The sequence below is a fragment of the Marmota marmota genome, unplaced genomic scaffold (genome assembly GCF_001458135.2).
Source record: "Marmota marmota marmota unplaced genomic scaffold, marMar, whole genome shotgun sequence".
Taxonomy (NCBI): Eukaryota; Metazoa; Chordata; class Mammalia; order Rodentia; family Sciuridae; genus Marmota; species Marmota marmota.
The window spans coordinates 12,757,504-12,780,607 of NW_025999853.1; the positions used below are offsets into that span (position 1 = coordinate 12,757,504).

General features: G+C 39.9%; 1 long non-coding RNA gene across 2 annotated transcripts in view; it reads left to right on the forward strand.

Moving 5' to 3' along the window:
* The window catches only part of LOC125616927, a 76,335-nt gene extending 53,993 nt beyond the window's left edge, over window positions 1-22,342 (forward strand). For both annotated transcript variants that reach the window (XR_007347710.1, XR_007347716.1), the window contains exons 4-5: window positions 19,005-19,091; window positions 20,358-22,342. This is a non-coding gene — a long non-coding RNA (uncharacterized LOC125616927). The remainder of the gene's footprint in view (window positions 1-19,004; window positions 19,092-20,357) is intronic.
* The last annotated feature ends 762 nt before the right edge of the window (window positions 22,343-23,104 follow it).

The window sequence follows — 23,104 nt, forward strand, 5'->3', positions numbered from 1 at the left end:
AAAAAAAAAAAAAAAAAAAGACAAAATACCCAAGCTAAACAAATATATTCAATGTTGTATCATATTTCTCTTTGAGCATAGGCCTGTTTAATTGACATGACTACTGCTGTGCGTTTAATTGACGTGATCATTCCAATATGGAATAGTCCTTTGCCTGCTTCTAAGACACAAATCCTTCTAGATGGAGAGTTTTGGATATAAATCAGCATAGAGAGAGAAATCTCTAACAGTGTCAGTTCTTAAAAATTATCTTTAAACCATGTTTCTTTATGACCTTTCCTAAAAAGCAAGGGATGGGCACACCAGGACAGAGGGCACATCCAAATAAAGTGACTTCCTGAAGCAGGGAATCATGATCAAAGTCATGATCTGAGCAGAGCATAGAGACCCAAACAACTCAGCATTGAGAACACTTCAAATATCACTTATTAAAAAAAACTCTTCTTCTTTATGTATCCATAGAATCAACAAAAATTGAAAACTTACTGGGTATATTTGTGTTGTGGTTTGGATCTTCAATGCCCCTTGAAGACCATGTAAAGTCTTGGCTGCCCGTCTGTGGTATTGTGAAGTGGAATCTTCAGGAGGTGGGGTCTAGTGAGAGAAAGACAGGCCACTGCAGGTGTTCCTTGAAGGAGATATGGGGACCCTGGCCTCTTCTTTGCTCTCTTTGTTTTCTGACCATCATGAGACAGAGCTGCTCTGTCATATGCTCCTGTTACCATCATATGATGTCTTGAACAACTTGCTTGGTTTATTTTTAGCCAATCCTTTATCCCCACCCCCAACATTTTATTATAAAAAATTCCAAACGTACAGAATTGTTCAGTGAACATCCATACCTTCATCTCTGAGCTTTTACAATGCATATTTTTCTATATTTTCATTTTTCACAGATTTATGCATTCATCTCATCTTCTTTCTATCAGTTCATTTTGTTTTTTTGACACCTTCCATGGTTAATTGCAGCTATCAGTAGACTTTGTTCTTAAAAACTTCAGCAGAATTTCCATATTAAACCTTTTATGCTCCACATGTGGGTCATTCGGTTTTTAGTAGCTTCTCGTAAACAGCATGTAGTTGAATTTTGAATCTGGATCTTATCTAAGCATGTACATTTTTGAAGAGGCAAAGGCCACCCCACCCGATCACATTGACTATGATTATAAAATGTCAATTCTTTATTCTTCTTATTTCATGTGTTTCTTTGCATGTGCCTCAGTGACAGTCTCCTTTCTCTTGACAATCTTTAGTCACTCATTCAGGTTTTGCATGATTTTCTTCCTCCAGGGAACATATTCTATTTTTTTTTCCACCTTGTAGTTGCCTTTAATTTATAACAAATATTCAGCCTAGATTTCTCTCTTCACATTAAGAATAAAGCAGCCTTGCCGGGTGCAGTGGTGCACACCTGTAATCCCAACGGCTGGGGAGGCTGAGGCAGCAGGATTGTGAGTTCAAAGCCAGCCTCAGAAACTTAGCAAGGCCCTAAGCACCTTAATGAAACCCTGTCTCTAAATAAAAATATAAAAAGGGCTGGGGATATGGCTTAGTGGATGAGTGGCACTGGGCTCAATCCCCAGTACCACACACACACACACAAAATAAAATAAAATAAAATAAAATAAAATAAAGCAGCCTTGTCTCTATGACCTCTTGCCTGTGATGAGATAATTTACACTCCTTCACTTTTCTTTGGAGGCTGATCCATTTCAAGGTTGTGTCCCAAGAAGTCACAGTCTCAGAGCATGTCAGGCTCTCATCTTGTACAAGGGAACAAACTGAGGTCCACAGTGAGAAGAGAAAATTTTCCTCTTGTGCAAAGCCCTCATGTCTGAAGGGAGGAATTGGAGAGTTGGCCCGGGCACAAGGCTTGTAGTTTACCTTTCATCTTGAGCTTGGACGACACTCAACAGCACTGAAAGATGTTCCAGACAGATGAGAAAACATGCTAGATTGAGAGGCTTAAAGGAAATGGATTTCCCAATTCATCGCAGAAGTTGAAAAGCTTTCCAGGAGAATTCTTCCATCTCTATAATAAATTTTTTTTAGCCTATGTTCTATTAATCTTTATGTCCACAATGGAAAGCCTTTTGCTTAATAATATCCCTTCAAATATTTGACGACTATTCTTAAGTCTCCTCATGGACTCTTTGCTTTGAGAATAAATAATCTAAATTCCTTTAAACTTTTCTTATAAATTCTTCTTCTTGTTCTTTGATTAATCTTTATAGCTTTCCACAAGCTTTCTTCTAATTTTTTTTTTATCTTACTTCTAAAATGTAAAACCAGAAGAGAACGAAGTGCTGATGCTGATTATATGGCTCACAGCAAACTGAGTTCTTTGAGGGCAGAGGCCATTTTTAATTTGTCCTTGACTCTTAGATCAGTATCTAGCACATGCTTTTCCTGAAAAGAGCGGGGAAGTAAATATTTTAGATTTTGCAGTCCAAGAGACAATGTCCCTTGTTCTTTGAGCAACTGTCTTAATGCTTTTTTTTTTTTTTTTAACATTTTCCACTAAAAAAATGTCTAAAAAATTCTTAGCTCAAGGACCTTGCCAAGACAGGCAGGATGGCCTTTGGGCTCTGCTTTGGGGAGACCTGCTTTAGATCCTAGAACAATGAGCAACACATTGCAGACATTTATTGTTAAATAAAAGAATGCCCACATCCATGACAGTTATTTCATACTTTATTTTATGTTCCTTTCTAACATTTCTATTTTGTTGTTGACTTCATGTGCTTGTCCTCTGAGATCTCCAGATCTTCATCTGCCATCTAGCCTCATGACCATCACTTTGCATGGGGTCTGTATTTGAGTAGTTACTCTCTAAATTAAAGTTGCTCTGAGATCTCTCTATTAGCCTTCAGTTGCCAGTGACTTTGAATCTCACCTTTAATTTACTGAAGCTGTTTTGAACATTTGTTTTTTTCCAAAGCTTTAGCAGCTGCACTAGTTTGAAGTCATCTGTGAGGGCAACAAGCAAGCCCACGGAATTGGTAGAACTGAAATGCTGGACCCCATTCAACCACATTCACTGAGCTTTATTTCCATTCTTTTATTCCCCCCTGACCCTGGTTCTGGGGATCGATCCAACCCCAGAGCTTCCTGCATGCTAGGCAATTGCTTTACCCATGAACTACATCTGCAGCCCTTTTTGTTTTTTATTTTGAGACAGGATCTCACTAAGTTGCTGAGGCTGGCCTTGAACTTTCGATCTTTCTCCTCAGCCTCTGGAGTAGCTGTGACTGCAAATATGTGCCACCACCTTGGGGGCTATTTCCATTCTTATGTCTCTTGTTTCCTTTGTAAGGGTTGCATTTCTACTTATTGCTAAGGAATAGATCACCAGAGGGTCTCACAGAAAAGGCTGGAACTAATAACAAAAGATAAAAAACAACACCACCCCCAAACCCCTTTCTTTCTTCCCATTTAAATCTCTGGGCCTGTAGAGAATACTTGTTCCAGCCCAGGGCAGTGTGGAGTTCTGTATGAGTCAGAAGAGCTTCCATTCTGAGCTGAAATGAAGCAATCTTGAGGAGCACAAATCCATAGCATGAGGGGGATCTAGCTGCTTTACAGAATGCCTGGGGACCGATCGCTGGGACTGAGCACATTGCTCGTGCCACTCCCAGTTGCAGTTGAATTGATTCCTAGATCAGCAATTGCCTTTCTGCAGAAAGTCCTCTATCTGCAGTGACCTTGTGTAGGTACCAGGGTCCAGTGGAACCCCCTCTAACTCTGAGTAGTTCACGAGGAGCCATGACTCCTCGGTCCTCAGCATCCTGCCTTGGTCCATGGAAGGGCTATTTGGTTTAGCCAGATGTGTTGTCAAGGCTGATGGGAACATGGGAGGGAACACTCCTTTTCCCGTGAGCCCCCAACTAGCTGTTATGTAGTTACCACATTCAATCCAAGGGCACTGGGAAAAGCTTTACCCTGGTCCCTTAGGGGTGACATATGTTGCTCATAGCCTGGTATGTCTGGTCTTCTCTTTCCCTCCCTGCCCCTCTCCTTCCTTTTGCAGAGACTGCTTTGATTGCTACCATTTAAAATGTCCTGGAAAGCTGCACTTATTTACTTTATTTATAATGACTTTCATCTTAACCAGCTGGGGGAAGTTGTAAAATAGTCAAACCAGTGGTGGATCAATCTTTAACGTTTTTTTTTTTTAATGTTAAAGTAAGGAAAATGATGACAATTTTAAGGCTTTATTAGGAGGAAATGATCCACAGGGCTGGTGGACAGCTGAAGGTCACAAATCAGGTGCTGCCTTTGGCTCAAGGCAACGGGAAGTGTGCTCCTCCTGAGTTTTATGAGAGTCCAAGTTTGGGAATTTATCAATGTGTGCCTGGGATTTGCTGGAATGAGCCTCTTCGCCCTTCTCATAAAAACAAACCTGTGTCTGATTAAAGCTGGCTGGCCTTCCTTCCTTAGATACGGAAATTAATTCATTTTGAGTTTGGAAGGGGGATATCACATCTTTGTCTGGCTTAACTGATAAATACCTTCATTTGCATGTGGGGATCGTGTTTATTCCGTACCTGGTAAAAGAACAATGTCTTTGACATTGAATTTGCATATTTTCCATCACTAATGTTTGGAGAGCCTCTTTGAAAGTATTTTTAGATTCTGTATATACTCTCTCCTCTTGTATTTTTCTCAGAGATCCTTCTTTGTGTCTAGTCAGGATGGGTTCAGGCATGTCGAGGCAACAAAACCACTTCAAAACCTTTGATGCTGGGCATGGTGGCATGCATTTATAATCCAGCGACTCAGGTGTTTAAGGCAGGAAGATTTAAGTTCAAGATCAACCTTGGCAACTTAGAAAGACCCTGTTTCAAAATAAAATACAAAAGGAGCTGGGATGTAGCTCAGTGGTAAAGCCTCACTGGGTACAATTCCCAGTACCAGGGGTGGGGGAAATCTCAGCATAATACAATGAAGGCTTATTTAAGTCTTATGCTACATGCCCATCATGTTCCACATGGCTGTGCTTGATGGCATTTTCTCTCCAAGACCCCCCCATCTAGAACAAGGGAAGGTAATTTTTTTTTCTGTAAAGAGTCAGATAGTAAATATTCTTGGCTCTATTGACCATAGGTTATAGCTACTCAACTGTGCTGATATAGTTTGAAAACTACCACATAGTGTGAAGGAATGATCATGATTGTGTTCCAATAAAACTTTATTTACAAACCTGGCAGTGGGTTGGATTTGTCTGCTGTGGTTTGCTCACCCTGTGGTGGGGAGGAGGAATGTGGTGAGTATTGCATAGATTCTTTAAGGTTCAACTTCCTCTTATATTCCATTAGCCACAGTGAGCCATGTGGCCATGCCTGACTTCATGGAGGTTCAGAAGGCCCTCATTTGTAGGAGAACTGGAAAAATGGGTGAACAGGCACCAACGATGACATATCCTTTTCCTTCTTTTAGAGAAGTTCAGCATTTCTAGACTAGCACATCTTCCAAAAACATCTAGCAACTGCAATCTAAAGAATGTTTTACAACTCAATTGCTTTGATGGAAGCCAACTTTAAGAGATGTAGAGCATCTAATTTCCTGTTGTCATTCTAAGTATTAAGTTATATGACATTTTTTTTTTCTTTAAGCTGCCAAGGTTCTGTTTGACTTCTTGCACCAATCTGTTGTGGCTAAATTAATCCATCTAACTCATTCCCAGGTGTTTAGATTTCTGGTTAGACTTCTGAAACCAGACAGTTGACAATATCCTTTATTCCTTCAGCTATTAAAAAAAAGCATGTACATATAGCTATCGAAGTCCTGAGCTCTCTCACCATTTGCTGGGGTAGGACTGGGCCTAGGTTTTGTAGACCACCTGGGCCTGTGTGACCCCTTTCTGTGTCCCCAGGCAAGGTGCAGAGCCAGAGTCTCCACCCCGCAGGGTCTGGAGCTTCCCTTGTCTTCTAGCATCCCCAGCATTATCTCTAAGTTTTACAAATGAGGAGACATCATTTCTTCCAGGAGAGGGCACTATGAACCAAGTCTTGAATGTTCAACTAGAGGCACAAATTAAGGATTAATGAAACCCGTATTCAAACCCTGAAACTCTAGCACCTATCATAAAACACAAACCAAAACACCACACTAGGAATGTACTCTATAAAAAAAGAAATGCAATTTATTAACAACTTGTACATTCCAGAAGGTACAAAGTGCTTTGTTAAATCAAGCAAACATTTTTAGTGGATGTTTTGCTTCTTTTCTTACAAACTCAGGCTTTCTGAACCAAAGCCTGAGCTCAGTCTGAGCTGTTTTGGCGAGGTTCTTGGGATCTTGGGGGCCAGGGCCACAAGTTTGGTGCTGTTGAAAACAGAATGATTTGCCTCTTTAAGGCATCTTCTCTGATAGGAAAGTGAGTAACACTTCAGAATACAGAATACAAAAGACAGGAAGACAATATAATGAACTGCAGTGGTTCCTTAAGTGCTAAAATGGAAGATGCCAGATGTTCATAATATCGGGAATTTTTGAGCACGTAACTTGGAAGTTATAAATGATTTGGTCACACCCACCTTCTCAGTTCATTTGTACCAAAGTATCTCTTGCTCTGTGGTGTGCTCTTAAGAGAACAATCCACCCTCACCCTTTTTATTTTTTGCAGCAAATAGAAATTTGCTGCAAAACTTTCTCCTTGAATCCTGACTGTGACTATTAGGTTTCTGTACTTGTTCTGCCTCAATTTTATTGCCTATAAAATAGGCATAATTATAGTGCCTGTCTCTGAGGATGTCATGATTTCTTTCTCTTTTTTCCCCTCTGTATCTCACAAGTTTGCAAACTGTTTTAACCTCCCTTGTACTTTTTCCCCACATTGCTGCTAGATAACTCTCTCTGGAATAAATTTACTCTCAAGAAGATTAGTTATCAATCAAACATAAGATATTAAGGATATTAATGGCAATTTTCTGGTGGTATTCTTCTCTTGGGTTGGGGAATTCACTTTCTTTTCCCAATTAATCTTTTCATTATCATACAAAGTACCCAATATATTCTTTTTTTTGTGTGTGTGGTACTGGGGATTGAACCCAGGGCCTTGTGCATGTGAAGCAAGCACTCTACCAACTGACCTATATCCCCCAATATATTCTTCATGTTTAGTAAACCCTCCATATGATTTATTTATTGATTGATTTAGTTGTCAATGGATCTTTATTTATTTATTTATATGTGGTGCTGAGAATCGAACTCCGGGCTTCACGCATGCTAGGCCTCCCAGCCCTCCATATGATTTTTTTTCATGGAATGATGTCCTTTGGAGTTTTATTCCCTTTGTACAAGTACATTTCTGGATTAAGTCATGTCATGTCAAAAAGATACTACTAATGATCACACTAATAATAATTGACTACTCCCCATGTTCCAGGACTGACACTTTGCTATATGATTCTCATCAGATATTTAGGCTGCATCTCCATTTTACAGATGAGGAAACTGAGCATTAGAGAAGTTAAGAAATTTGGTACAAGTCATACTGCCCCTGGTATGTTGACTTCAGTACTACATTAGATTTTCCTAAAAGGTGTTGCTCTGGTGAGATTCTGAATATACAAAAGGACAAAGGCTGGACCATATATAAAAATAGAACTCTGATTCACAATCTATACAAACCAGCCCAGGAAACAGATTTGGTATTTACAGGAAGCAGCCCAGGAAGCTAGTCTGCTATCTCTGAGTCAGACTGTGCAGGAAGTCAGATCGCTATCTCTAGCAACCAATCCAGGAAGACAAACACTGTAGCAATTGGCCCCAAAAGGCCAAGGATTGATTAATCACTGACAGCTTCACTAATTTTTGTTCCTGTTTCCAATTTAAGACCAATCAGGGAAAGCCAAGTGTACATCCTGTTCTAGTTCTGATCTGGAATGTCTCCCAAAGACCTTGGTTCATGGCTGGTGGCTCTTTGGGAGATGGTGGTACCACTGGAGGAAGTAGGTCATGGGGGAGGTGTGTCCTTGAAGGGTGTTATCTAGTCCATGGCCCTTTTCCCTCCCGCACCCCCTGCTTGCTTGCCACCATGAGGTGAGAAGTTTTGTTCCATCAGATACTCTTTGCCATGATGTTCTGCCTCACCACAAGCCCACAGCAATGGGACCAAGTGACTATGAACTGAATGAAATCCCTGAAATCATGATCCAAAGTAAATCTTTCCTTCTGTAAGTTGTTTTCCTCAGGTATTTTGTCACAGTGAAGGACAGCTGACTAACACACACTCCAAACCAGTCATGTAGGATATCCTGCCGCCAACTTCCCCAGGTCAACAAACCTCCAATTGACATACCTGAAGGCTTTCTTTTTCTCCACTATAATGCATTCCCATTCCTCTGCCTGCCTTTGAGTCTCTGCCAAATACAAGTGACAGTGGCTGACTCTCTTGCTATATAACAAGCACTGAAGAAAGAGCCTTTGTGTGTTCTCATTTAATTGGTCTTCATTTATTTCCACACTGGTCACCATGCATTTTCTCTGGACTATGTCGATTCTCTTTCTTGTCCCACAGCAGCTGCTTTCCATACACTCATGTTTGACAAGTATTTTCTTTTTTTTCCTCCTTATTATTCAGGTTGACATCCCAACTACAGAGAATTCTGTCTCTCTGTCTGAAATTGCACACACTGGAGATTCATAGTGCTGTGACTTCATCAATTGATCAATCGTATTTCTATAGCTTCAGCTATTTCTGTTCCAATTTGCTATTGTCATGACCTGTCCACTGGTTTTCTCAAATGTCCACTTTGGTCATTGGGTAATGCCTTCACTTCTGCAGCTGGAGAGAGGATTTTGAGACATTTGACAAGCATTTTTAGGAAAGAAAACAACGTCAGTCCTGAGCACTACAGAGCTCCCCAACTGCTCAGAATTCTTCTGTCTCATGGCTGCTTCTTGTGTCACATGACCAAAGTCTGTTCCTTTGGTCTTTTTAGAAATTGCCATGGGTTAAAAACAGTCCAGCTGAGCTGTTGCTCACTCTTGGATTTTCAGGTCCCACTAATTCAAATATCTTCAAATACTATGAAGTGAAAAATGAACTAGTGCAAATCCGGGCAGGTAACACCTCAGCTCAAAACTGTGGATTTGGTCCTAAATGGCTTCATATGTCAAGATATCCACTCTTCACTCTGACAGTGCAGAGCTGTTTCCACAGTGTGTACCACTTCATGGACACTTATTGTGTGTCAGGAATTGTGTTAGGGATTAAGGAAACAGACATAAGAGCCTTGGTCCCTATGTTGAGTCATAGGCCATATACATAAAATACAGCAGACAACACAAGATCTCACATTCTGAGTGTGGAATCCCTCTTGCTGGCACCAGTAACGGTTGGGTCTCATCTAGTCCTCACACTTGTCACAGTGCAGTACAAATGAAAGAACGTTTTTGTTCACCCCACTGAACTGCAATCCCTCAGGTGACCCTCATCTACCTGATAGGTTGCCAACACCTCAGCAGGTTCCTGGTTCATAGTGGACAGGTTGACAGTATAGCTCTCTGCTCCAAGAAAAGCAAGGTCAAGTCCTGGCTCTTCTACATTTTAATTATGAGAACTAGAGCAAGTTGATCTTTCTAAGGTTCTGTGTTTTCTTCTGTAAAATTGGGAGAATAATAATTTTGGTAATCCACTCCACCTCAGATCATTTCCACACCATGGGCACATATTAAATACTCAATAAATATCTTCTGCTCTAACTATAAATTCAATTGCCTTGAAATTCCAGTGGCACAGATGATACATACTTCACAGTTGAGAGGAAGGAAGGATTGCTGGAGCATATCCTGAAAGTTGGGTGTTATTCTGGGGTGGAAGCCAAGTGAATCCGTTCCAATGTTATGTGGCACAAGAGCAAGTGATAATGTTATGCTGTACTTCTGAACAGCACATGCTAAAATAAAACATCTCGCTAATGATAGGGGCAGGAAGAACATGAATTCATGTCTTAAAGTAAGAATGGAAACATTTGGGAACTCCTGGTTTGCACAGAGAATGTTGGCAATCACCTTTCCATAGACATGTGGTAGAAATCTGATTTTTTTTTTTTTTACAATTGCTTCAGAAAAATGATCTTGGTCATGAGAGAGTTGAATAAGGGAAGTCAATAATTTCTAAGGAGGAGAAGAATTTCATCGAGTATACTTCATAGTGGAGAAAACGGGGAGGGGGCTCTAAGTTTAAATGCTCCCATTTCACATATCGATGCTGTGAATCCCAATTTCCCCTAGTGAGGCTAAAGTCTGTTGAGAGAATTGAATGAGATAGCAAACGTGAAATTACCAGCACGAAACCACATATTTTTTGAAAACTGGAAATATTCTGAAATGAATTTCCATTTTCATTCTCCTAGTGATAGTAACATTTGGGAATTGTACAGGAGACTGGAATAGTTATCCCAAGATGGGGAATGAATGTGCATAAAAAATTCATGCAGAAATAGTGTGGTGGAGACTGCTGATTATCCTCCAAATCCATTCTCCTTTTCTTCAATTGTAACAGAATCCCTCATTTTATATGAGCCATGGCTGCTTGGAATGACAATGACATTTTCCAGCCTCCTTTGAGGGAGGCGAGGCCGTGTGGATAACTGGCCGTGGAGGAAGTGGAATGTGTAAACCACCAGATATTTCCTTGAGGAGAGATGATGAGCTCTTTTCCTTTTCCTCTTCGGATGTCTGGAATGTTGATTTCATGGCTGGAACTGCACAGAGCAGTCATTGGGACCCCAAGACACAGGTCTCATTTGAGGATGGAGAAGCTTGGGTCCTGATGGCTCTGGAGCTACCATGTCAGCACTGGACTGTGCTAGCTATGGAGGCAGAATAATTTCTATCTTTCCAAATCCACTGTTGTTTGGTCCTCAGGAAACAGTTTCCTTACAGGAAACACTGAATACTATTTTTTTTTTTAAATTTAGGACAGATGAGGCTGGACACCCGAAGAATTAGCAGGAAGCAGGTTTACTGGCTACAGGATCCAGAGGGGCTATCACCTATAAATTCTCTGGACCATGAGTCTAGAAAGTCCTTGAACTTTATACCCAGTTAGGTGGGGGAGGGGGGAGCTTGAGATTTACATTTTTGCAGGAGTCTACATAAAAGTAATTTTTTCTTTGAGTTCTCAGAAAGTGCTTTTTGTCTCATTTTTTAGAATAGTCAGAGGATTTACCACAAAAGCAGGAGTAACATCATCAAGTCCGTGGTTAAACTTGGTTTTTGCAAGAGAGAACAACAGGAAATAGAAAGTTCTAACCACACTGAGCTCTTTTGCAGAAATCTTTGCTGATATTCTCTTAACAAGAACAATTATGGTGAGGGTCTCTAGAGAAGCTTAAGATGCATTGGTGGAGGAGGGGGGGTGCCACTACAATTTAACTATTGATACAGGCATTGAAAGACATGACTTTAAAGGGAACATTTTTTTTAATATTTATGTTTTAGTTGTTGTTGGACACAATACCTTTATTTCACTTATTTATTTTTATGTGGTGCTGAGGATCGAACCCAGGGTCTCACATGTGGAAGGCGATAGCTCTACCACTGAGCCACAACCCCAGCCCTAAAGGGAACATTTTAAAAGACAAACTCAAGGCCCAAAAAGAATGTGAGTTCCTCACAAGAATTCATTTTAAAGAATGCCAGTCCATCAAGTTAAGGAAGGAAAACCAGCCCACTAGGTCCCAGTAAGAAGGCTGGCCAAGTCAAAGTTTTGATTTCATGTTATTCATTAATGAAAAAAAAAACATAGATAGTGTTGGTATGTGTAAATTGTATTTCAGACTTTTATGTTGATTCGGCCATGGCAGTCTGGAATTGCTAAGAATCCTGATAATAGTGGTGATAGAACAATGGTGCTTCTTTTTACGCTGGGTTTTTGGATAACTTGTGGACAAGTAAAAAAAAAAATCATATCTGTGTATTTGATTTTTGTACTAACAAATCAGGACTATGCCCACCATATAATCATATCTTCTTGCTGATAGTTCAGTCATTTTTAATGATTTGATGATTCAACGACAATTGCCAATAATGAATCTGCTGAAAAAGGAATCAGAAAAATAATTCCATTGACAGTAGATTGAAAAAAACAACAAACCAGAAAACATACCAACCCTCACTCCCGTGCCCCCCAGGAGTAAATTTAACCAAAGAGGTGACAAATCCCTACAACAAAAATTACAGAACTTAGAATAAATAAATAAAAGGAGACACTAGAAGATGAAAGACCTCCCATGTGCATGAACAGGCAGAATCAATATTGTTCAAGGGCCCATCTTGCCAAAAGTGCTCTACAGATCCAGTTCAGCTTCCAAAAAAACACCAATGACATTCCTTGCAGAAAGAGAAAAAAAATTTCTAAAATTCATATGGAAGAACAAAAGATCCAGAATAGCCAAAGCCATTCTGAGCAAAAGGAGCGATGCATCACAATACCCAATGTCAAATTATGCTACACAGCTATAGTAACTGTACTGGTACTGGCATTAAAACAGACACGTGGACTAGTGGAAAAGAATGGAAGTCCCAGAGACAAACCTATTCAGATGCAGTCATCTGACCCTTGACAAAGATGCCAAAAACATACACCAGAGAAAAGAAAGACTTTTTAACAACTGGTGCTGGGAAAAATTGGAGAGCTATATGTAGAAGAATGAAACCAGTTTCCTCTCTCTCTCCTGCACAAACATTGTTTCAAAGTTCAGAAACTTCAAAACTGTTAGAAGAAAACATAGGGGTCAACATTCCCACCTATAGGCATAGACAACAACTTCCTCAGTAGGACCCCTAAAGCTCAGGAAATAATACCAATAATTAATAAATGGGATGACATCAAATTAAAAAGCTCCTGCATAGCAAAGGAAACAAGAGCAAGAAGAGAGTCTACAGAGTGGGAGAAAATCTTTGCCAGCTCCTCTACTGGCAGAGGATTAATATCCAGAATGTATAAAGAACTTTAAGAACTTAACATCAAAAACAAACAAACAAACAAAAAACCCTCAAAATTAATAACCCAATTAATACATGGATAAAAAAACATTACAGACATTTTTTTTTTCAAAAGCAGAAGTACAAATGGCCAATGAATGTTTAAAAGATGTTCAACATCTTTAGCAGTCAGGCAGACACAAATCAAAACCACACTGAAATTTCATCTCACACTAGTAAAAATGGCAGTCATCAAGAATACAAATAATTTATCACAATTTATCATATCTCTGTATACAAGATATGTTGATAAATTGTGGTATAAATGTGTATTAAGAATTTTAATGTTGGGCTGGGGTTGTGGCTCAGCGATAGAGTGCTTGCCTAGCACGTGCAAGGCCCTGGGTTCAATCCTCAGCACCACATAAAAATAAACAAATAAAAATATTGAGTCCAACTACAACTAAAAAATAAATTAAAAAAGAATTGTATTGAATCAAAGTGTGAAATATGATATATCAAGAAATTTGTAATGTTTTGAACAACCAACAATAAAAAAAAAGAATTGTAATGCAAATAATAATAATAATAATAATAATAATAAAACTCATGTAAAAATAATAAATAAATAAAAATTAAAAAAGAATACAAATAATAATAAATGCTAGAGAAGATATGAAGATAAAGGAACATGTTTACATGGTTAGTAGGACTGTAAATTAGTATAACTACTATGGAAATCAGTATGGAGGCTCCTCAAAAGACTCCACATGAAACCACCATATGACCCAGCTAAACCATGTCTCAGTATTTGCTCTGAAGAATTAAAGTTATCTTACTACAGTGATACATGCATAGCCACATTTATAGGAACACAATTCAAAATAGTCCAACTATAGAACCAGCCTGGGTATCCACCAATAGATGAATGGATAAAGAAAATATGATATATATATATATATATATATATATATATATATATATCCAAAAATGTTTTATTCACTCATAAAGAAAAATTAAATTATGTCATTTGCAGGAAAATGGATGGAATTAGAGATTATCATGTTAAGTAAAATAAGTCAAACTCAGGAAGTTAAATGTCATATGTTTTCTCTCATATGAAGAAGCTAGAAAGAAAAAAGGAAAAGAAAGGTTGGTGGGTGGGTCTCCTAAAAACCAAAGGGGAGATCATTAGAGAAAAGAGACCAAGGGGTAAAGATGGGGATGGAGGGGAGAAGAGCTGGGGAGTGACACCTGCCAAATTATACTGTTATATTGAGTGCATTTATGAATAAGTAACAGTAAACCCCATTGGTATGTACAACTATAATGCACCAAGAAAAAAATGAGGGGAAAGAAAGAATATAAGTCATGATAAATGTGAGGGTGTCGGAAAAAGAACACTTTTACACTGTTGGTTGGAATGTAAATTAGTATAGCCACCATGGAAATCAGTATGGAGGTTCCGCAAAAGACTAGGCATGGAGACATCATAGGACCCAGCTCCACCACACCTCAGTATTTATCCTAAGGAATTAAGGTCATCATACTACAGTGATATACACATACCCATGTTTAGAGTTCACAGTGGCCAAGTTATGTCACCAGGCTGGGTGTCTGTCAACAGATGACTCGATAGAGAAAGTGTGGTCTATATACACAATGGAGTTTCACCTCCTCAAAAAGAAGAATGAAATTGTGCAATATGCAGGAAAATGGATGGAACCAGAGACCATCATATTAAGCAAACTAAGTCAGATTCAGAAAGTTAAGGGTTCTGTGTTTTCTCTCATACGTGGAGGCTAGAGAGAAAAAAGGAAAAACAAAGAGGGTGGATCTCAGGAAATTAGAAGGGAGACCAGTAGGATAGACAGAAGAAGAGGGCCAGGGGAGGGAGCAGCGGAGGAAAAGAGGAAGTACTGAGGAATGAAATTGGTCCAGTTGTGTTACATGAATGTGAGCATATGTCGCACTGAATTCCACTATTATGTATAATTATCATGCACAAAAAAAGACAACTGGTGTAAAAACTGGCCCCTCCCCATTCTTTCATGTTTACCTTCCGTCCACAGTGCAGTTGCTCCCTCACCTTCCAGGGAATGGGCCCATTTTAACTGCAGTACCAGAAAGTATGAGATGTCCTGTGTGGAGGGTAAGGTCATTGGGTTTGTGCTAAGTGGTCTTTTTTCCTGGCGTATCTCTTGGCCACCTCTGAATAGGAAAAGCCAAGAGAAGTTTTTCAAGCAGTTGGTGGGGCCAGTTCTGCTTCCCACTTCCTCTATGAAGGCTTTCCCCATGCTGCAGCTGTAAGTAGTTAAAAATGGCCTCAAAAGCTATAGTTGGTACCACTCCCCTTGCCTTTTAATTTTGTATTTTGTGTTTTCAAAGTGTACATTAATGACTTCCTCTTTCTTCATCATAGCCATTTCTGTATCTTGCTTAGAGTCGGCAAGCATCTAATAAGTGCTTGTTAATTTTTTTACTCTGTGTCTAGGTGTTGGGTATTGGGGCAGAATGAGCTTAGTTGTACCCTTTCAAACGTATGAATTAATCCTAAATTTATGGTAAGTCTTTTAAACTTTGAAAGTTGACTTGTTACAAATGTGACTTGCAAATAACTCTCTAACTCAGTGAGGCAAGTGGTTGATAACAGCTTGGCCAGTAAATTCCAGTGATTTTTTTTTTTCTTGTGCTGGGGATTGAATGCAGGACTTTGTGCATGTGAGACAAGCACTCTACCGACTGAGCTATATCCCCAGCCCAATTCCAGTGATTTTTAAAAAACACTAACCAAAGATGATTGAATTATCAGTATTTCTGAATTTATGGTAAATTAGTATCACTGAGCTTTGCAAGGTTCCTTTTATTTGCTCATTATTTATTCTTTTAAATCCCATATCCACTTCCATTCCTTTTTAACATTTATACTAATGTTTACTGTGTATCTTTTCTTTGCATTTATAATATATAATAATAAAAATATCATACAGAACCTACTATGTGCCAGACTCTGTTCTAAGTCCTTTATGTAAATTTATGTGTTTATTATTCATTTAATTCTCATTACAACCTTATGAGTCAATAATCCTTATTATACCCATTTAATGGATGAAAGAACTGAGGCATAGAAAGATTAAGTAACTTGTCTATGGTCATACAGCTATTAAGCAACCAAGTTGGGATTTGAAACGGGAAGTTGGAGTTGGAATCCATACTCTTAGTCACCGACCATACCACCGAAATGTGTATTGTGCTTTGTGTGTATGCATTTTTAATTTCTGCAGATAGAATTGTGTAAATAGCACTGAACTTGGTATCATTTTGCTTCTTTGCCTTTAGAAGCTCCCATGTTGCTCTGTCTGCTTAGGAGCCATTCTTCTGATTGCTGTACCCCAGGGTGAACATTGATTGAATTTTGCCTGTCTGCTCTCCCAGGGATGATACTCCAATTTCCTGCCTCCACAAATAATGCTGCAGTGAACACCCTCCCTCCGGACCTTCAAGAGAATCTCCTTGGGATATAAACCATGCTTTTGTTTCATGAATGCACCTCTATGAAACAGAAGCTAGTAAATTTGGAGCCCTTTTCTGGAAAAGTTACTTATGCCCTTGCAATCATGTCTCAGGCACAGTTTTGTGCCTCAAGGAAAACATGTATTCGTATGTATGCAATCAGAATCCCTTTATGTACTATCCACTTTTTAAATGTTTATTTAAGCCACTCATGTGCTGGGGTGTATTGGAGGGCTGACAGGAGGATGGCTAAGTTTTCTTTGCTCTCGAATAGGAAAGTGATAAGGATCTGGACTTGGATTTGGACATGGGTGCAGAAAACAGATGTGTTGCTTGCACCTCTACGAACAGGGGCAAGTTTCTTGAACCCTATAAAGTTCAATTTTCTCATATTTTAAATAGGGGTAATTGGTGGTGGTTGTGAGAATTAAATGAGATAGTATATGTAGAGAGCTTACCCCAGATCCTGACATAAAATAAGTGCTCACAAAGGTGGGAAAACCCCTGTCCTTGAGAAACTCCTAGCAGAGGAGGAGAGGGATGCTCATCCAGATATCACTAGGAAGTGTATAAGGACCATGACAGCAACATTGGCAAAGCAGCACAGTGCACAGAGGAAATGACATTAAATGAAAATCAATACAGTCATGTGTTGCATAATAATGTATCCATCAACAACGGACTGTGCATTCAATGACGGTCCCATAAGATTATAATGGAGCTGGTGACATTGTAGCCATTATGACACAGTAGTATGAAGCACTCACTACTCACGTGTTTGTGGTGGGACTGGTGCTAACAAGCCCAGGGTGCTGCTGATTATAAAAAAGCATAGCACGTACAATTATGTGCAGTACGTAATACTTGACTATGATAAAAAATGGCTATGTGACTAGTTCATGCTACAACTAGACTATACTTTGTTATCCTTATTAGAGTGTACTCCTTCTACTTATTAAAATAAAATGTGTTGTAAAACAGTGTGCTGGGTTACACCAGCAGCAGCCTCATACATCTTGTGATTACTGTTTCTCTTGATGGCATCATTTTCTCTTGTGCTTGATTTAATCTTGTGTTGTTTTGCTCATCGTGGCTCTAAAAGCAATAAGTGATACCAACACCTATGCACCACACAGCCAGGTGTGTAGCAGGCTATGCCACCTGGGTTTGTGTAAATGCACTCTGTGATGTCAAGGATGCGATTGCTTAATGATGCTTTTATCAGAACGTATCCTCATTGTTGAGTGATGAAGGATTGTAGTTGCCTACCTTGTTAGAGATGCTGTCTACTGGTTATTTTGTTTTATTCTGGTCCTCTAAGGTGTGTTCACTACTTCTATTTGATGGCATTAGAAACCAAGGCTCAATGTCAACTTGCCATTCAAAGTCACTTTGCTAGTTGTGGTTTTTGTGGATATGAATCCCTGCCTGGCTGGCTCCAAAGCCTAGTTTGTTTCAAAGACACTGAAGAGGAGCTGGGGTATTTGATCTGCAACATCAAGGATGAGCAGGTGGATTGAATATGCAGACATTTTCCTTGGCACCTTAGCTTTGGCATCTTTTTAAAGAATCCAGTGATGAAGATTCATTATGGTCACAGGTTCGACACTTGGAGCACATTGGCAGTGTCATATCTGCCATCAGAAAGGAGCACATAGACATCAACTTATGGAAAGTCAGATTTTACTCTTAAAATTCCCTTAAAATAAAGTATTAGCTCTGTGTCTGTCCTGTGATGTGCATGCAGCTTCTATCTTCAAGCTTGTAGTCACTTTTCCCTGCGGAGTAGCATAGATTGCTGCTTCTTTGGACCACAGTGCCTCTTCCGTTTCTGTAATTGTTTTGTGTATGGTGCGGTGTTGAACAAGAATTGCATTGCTTTAATAACCACAGTCAAATTGGTGAGGCCAGGTGTCTGTACCAGAAACATGAGGGTCACTGCCTGGTGGAAAGGCAAGGGGCTGAGGTGGGCTTCACGCCTGTGATCTGCTCTTTGGGGCTGTGGGAAGGTCACTCGCTCACATGCTTAACCTATTTAAGATGTGGCATTAGTGTAAAAGTAGAGAGATGGTAGTTCACATGGGTATTTTGTTAAAAGAGGATTTTAAGGGAAATAGAGATATATTTGAAAAGGGCCCAGATGGAGGAAGACTGTGATGAATTGGACAAAGAGTTTGGGCTCCATCACCTAGGGTGACAGGTGCATGTATTTGCATATGCCAGACCTGAGGATTTCTATATGATGAGAAAATCGTAGGTAGCCTACAGAGGGGTTATGTATAGTCTGGACTGGAAGGAGGGTTCAAGACTGGAGTGTAGGAGCCCAGTTGGAGGTGGTGACAAGAGTCAGAAGATAGTCAGTGGAAGTCTAGAACAATGATGGCGGTGAAGAGAAGTTGGCACAGCATAGAGATGCTGGGAAGGACCAGCGAGGCTGCGTGAGTCAAGGAGGCGACACAGGTGTCACACCAACTCCAATGGAAACGCAGGCTTGCCTCTCCCTCTGCGCCCCTCGCCCCTCACTCTGTGCTTTTCCTGTCTTGATCCATAAGGTAGGAACTTCTGCCTTTGGAGGAATGGAAGACTCATGAGGAAAACTTGTCCTTCTTCTGTCCCTACTGCGCTGAGAGGAAAGTCAGGTTTGTGAAAGCCCAGCCCCTCTGGTTCTGTCTCCCAGCAGCCCATGTCCATTCCCTGTCCCTCCATATCATGAACTCGGCAGGACTGCTCAGACCTGTAGTGCAGGTCAGTCCTGTGACAGATCAATGCAAGCTCTTCCAGGGAGACTGGAAATACAGTTGATCATTTCAGCTCCGTACATCTGGGTCTATCTTGTCAAAAGGCCTGGAACCTTTAAGGGAAGAGATGTGATTAATTAGCAGCGTCCCTTAAATCCTAACATTTATGTCAAGGTAAAAATCCTAATTCGGGGATTCTTTGAAATCTTCTTCCTTCCTCCTTTCTTTTTCAAAAATTTTATCAAACCCAGTGACCTCTGTGTGTTTGGCTAAAATTAAATGTTTTTGCCCTTTTCTCTTAAATAGCTATGGGTGGCCATAATTCAGCAGGTAGGGATATAATCAGCCCTGATAGGCACGTTCCTATAAATATATTATACTTCTGTACAGTGAACACATTTGAATCCCAGGGGCTATAAAGAACTCTGCCATATATGTATGGTCATTTCTCAGTATCTGCAGAAGTTTGGTTTCCTCTTTGATACCAAAATCCATGGATACTTAAGTACCTTATATAAAGTGGCATAGTATTTGCATAGAACCTACAAATATCTTCCAGTAGACTTTAAATCCTCTATAAATTACTTACAATTCCCAATACAACATAAACAACACATAAATAGTTGCTATAATATATTGGTTAGGGGAATAATGACAAGAAAATTGTCTGTACATGTTCAGTACAGATGCAATTATTTTTTAATATTTTCCATCTGTGATTGGTTGAATCCATGGATGCAGAACCTATAGACAGGACTGGTTGTATATGGGCATGTGAGTGCATTATACACAGCCACCACATGCACACATACTACTGTATGCAAGCACAAATATCATGTGCAAACATACACATCACACACACACAAGCTGTGAACACATACCCACATCACATGTATGGATACACAACATACACACCCAAATGTCATAAACAGGCAACACACATGAAGACACACATTGTGTGTTGCCGCAGTCTGGCTGAGCAGTGTGTATACCCTAGCAATCTCCCATGCACACAAAACATGTGAACACTCCCCTCAAACACACACACCACAAGTGCGTACCCACATATACATATCACACAAACTACGAAAGAACCCGTGTAAAAGCTTCCTAACCAATTCTTTCTCATTCTCTCTCCTTTTCTCTTTAATCCTGGAGTCTATATAGGACTATACCAAGCACACGCACAGACTCAGAGCAAACCTCTGGACTCCTTGAAAAAAACAACTGCTAAGAACCTGGGAAGCCCAGCCTTTGTGCACAGCCCCCCGACGCCTGTGCCTACTCTCCCGCCCCCAGGAACACACTCGGACAAAGAAGCACCTGCGCCCAGGCCAGACATCTTTATTTCCTTTTGCCTTTGATTAAGCCTCACAATAAAACGGCACACCAAGGGGCACGACATTACTGTGTCATTAAAGTGAGCATGTCACAAGTGAGTGTTGCTGAACCGAGATGCTTCGGAGGTTTTTATTTGCACTGAATCTTTGAGGCCAGCAGATGGAAAAAATGACTGTGGCCAGAGCTCATGGAGGTAGGCTTCGTCTGAGAGGCAGCCTGCACAGGCTGTCCTGACCTCTGACCTGCTTTCCCTAGAAAAGGTACGTGAGTTAAAGTGTTGGATGCATAATCATAAACATAAACATAAACAGGACCCACAGGATGAAGCGCACACACACATGCACACACACACGCACACAAACTTATGCATGCACACAGGTATTTCTACTTGAGTGCTTTTTAAAGTCAAAATTGGTGTGCGAACCGCAGTTTGTTCTAAGGGACTCTTTGAATGTGTATCATTTAGTGAATCTGGAGCAGACCAAGTGTTTTTGCTGAATATGGCCATTGCTCATAGCAGAGACACCATCCTCCTGTTAATGTCATTAGCAAGCAGAACGGCAGTGCCTACAAAGCTCAGAGCAGAGAAATGATACCCGGGGGAACCACACAGTGCCAAATAAATGTGAGGTGATTGACTATTTTCATCAGTACCTCCGCAGCGGGGTTGGAGCCCATTTATAAGGGGCTGCCTTGGGCCCACGGGGAAGGGGACAATCAGACGATCCTGTTGCAGTTCCTATTGTCCTCAAAGACATCTCTTCTCCAGGAACAAAGCCCGGGGTCACACAGTTTGTCCTGAAGAAACTCCTGATAAATTTTGCTTTTTTTAAAAAAAGCCTCTTTTCTTTGATTAGAAGTAATAAAGGCTTTTCCTTCTAAATATCTGTCCTGACACATCAAAAGCCCGAGATGAAAAATTCATTGTCATTTGCAAAGAATAGTGTCTTTGTGACTTGTTATCTGTTGAACTGGATGTTATGAAGTGTCTTTGAGGGCCCTGACAGCAGCTAGAATATTTTGCCTCTTGTGGCAAATGCGGTTGAAAGCATAATGATCGGGTGTGGGCTGGGTTGACCAGAACCTTCTCCCAGAACAGCCAGACTGTCAGTGGGTTTTGTGTATGCACAAAACTCTCCATTTTTTATCCCATTTCAATGGATGGGACTGACATCAGACGATAAGCTTATTGAATGGATAAGATGGATTCTGGAAACTTCTGTCCTTTTCATCTGGTCTGGATTTACAAACAACTCTCTTCTGTTGTTCAACTTTCCAACATCAGAATTGTTGCTGGGGCCGTGATAGAAAATAATGGCATGACATTAGACAGCAGTGGTCTCCTCTCACTTCTAAGGGAACAGGGTGACTTGCTAATTGGGATGAACCACATCGTACCTGAATTCGCAAAAGCTTTCAAATTATAGCAAATTTTGTTTTCAAAAACAAAAACTGGATAAGTTGAAAGAACATGATCTTGATCCAAAATTGATTTGATTTAAAAAAATCATAATTCTGAGGGGGAATGGGAAGCTTTTGTCTGATGGGCTCAGAGCTTCAGTTTTGCAAGGTGAAAAGAATTCTGGGACTGGATGGTGGTGATAGTTGCATAACAACGTGAATGGATTCAATCCTGCCAAACCACACACCTAGAAATGGGTAAGACAATGAATTTTTGTTACATATATTTCACCAAGATTTAAAAAAATAATCAAAATTTATAATTTCTAGATAAACACTAGTGTTAGAATAAATGGGGTTTTTGTTTTTGTGTTTGTCCTGCCTTAAAAAAAAAATCTAGCACCCTAAATGTCCCGTCTCTTTCATCTTACAGTGATAGTCTGAACGAACTCTCTAAAATTGGCTTGTTAATAATTGCTTGGTGGGTAAAGCACCACATATAAGCTTGTGCAATTTGCTAATGTGATCTTTTGTTTTAACCTGATGTAAACTATGGTGCTCTAACCGAATCTTTAAAGATTTAATTATGCAGGAAAATATTCTTAGCCTCTCTCATTCTAAGCCAGCTAGTTTGCTATTCATTTATCTTTTAAAATAAAACCTTTGGCTTCTTTTATCTTTCTTTTGCTACTTTACTCCATTATATGCCAAAATAGCCTCCCTCTTTCAGAAACATTTTATACCCTTTACATGTTGACTTTTCAAGGATAACATCTGTTTTTTTTTTTTCTTCTAATTGAGAATGCATTGGTAGTAGGGGAAAGAACAATGGATGTGGAGCAAGGAGACCTGGGTTTGAGCTCCAGCTTTGCAGATTGTTAGGTTATTCCTTGGAGCCTCTCAGTTTCCTCATCTGTAAAATGGAGGCAATAACTGCCTTTCCTATGAGTCTGCTGAGAAGTTCAAAAGAAATAATAAAAATGCAACTTACTGAGTGTTCACTAGGTGTTAAGATCTGTTCTGAGTAATTTATGGGTATCAGCTAATTGAACCCTCTTAATAGCATGGTGAGCTATTATGCCTATTTCAAAGGTGAGAAAACTGAAGCCAAGAGAGGTGGAGAAACATACCAAGGTCACAAAGCCGGTCAATGGTAGAGCTTGAATTTAAAC